Source organism: Colobus angolensis, unplaced genomic scaffold, assembly GCF_000951035.1.
Source record: "Colobus angolensis palliatus isolate OR3802 unplaced genomic scaffold, Cang.pa_1.0 Scaffold22, whole genome shotgun sequence".
In the NCBI taxonomy this organism is placed as follows: Eukaryota; Metazoa; Chordata; class Mammalia; order Primates; family Cercopithecidae; genus Colobus; species Colobus angolensis.
In genome coordinates, this window is record NW_012115377.1 from 678,889 (window position 1) to 679,222 (window position 334).

Genomic DNA, 334 nt, shown 5'->3' on the forward strand with positions numbered 1-334 from the left:
GAGAAACCAGGTGCCCAGGCCCCAGAGGAGTCCGGGTCAGAACCCCGGGGGCAGGTGGCTTCGACCCTGGATCCGGGTGTAGCTCCCCCATCCCGGGGGCCAAGTTCAGGTGGGCAAGGTGCGGAGGGACACAGGGGTTCAAGCCCGGGCCAGAGGGGCGGCTGCAGCTTCTGAGGCTCCAGGTGCCTTCCCCGGCCTCAGCTGCCCATTGGCAAGGTGGGCCCACCAGGCTCTGCGTCCAGGGCGGAGCCAGGCCTGTTGCCCATCGAGGCCCAGGGCTGCAGGGTGGGGAGAGAGAATTTCCCTGATTGCTTCATCACTTTAGAGCGATAAC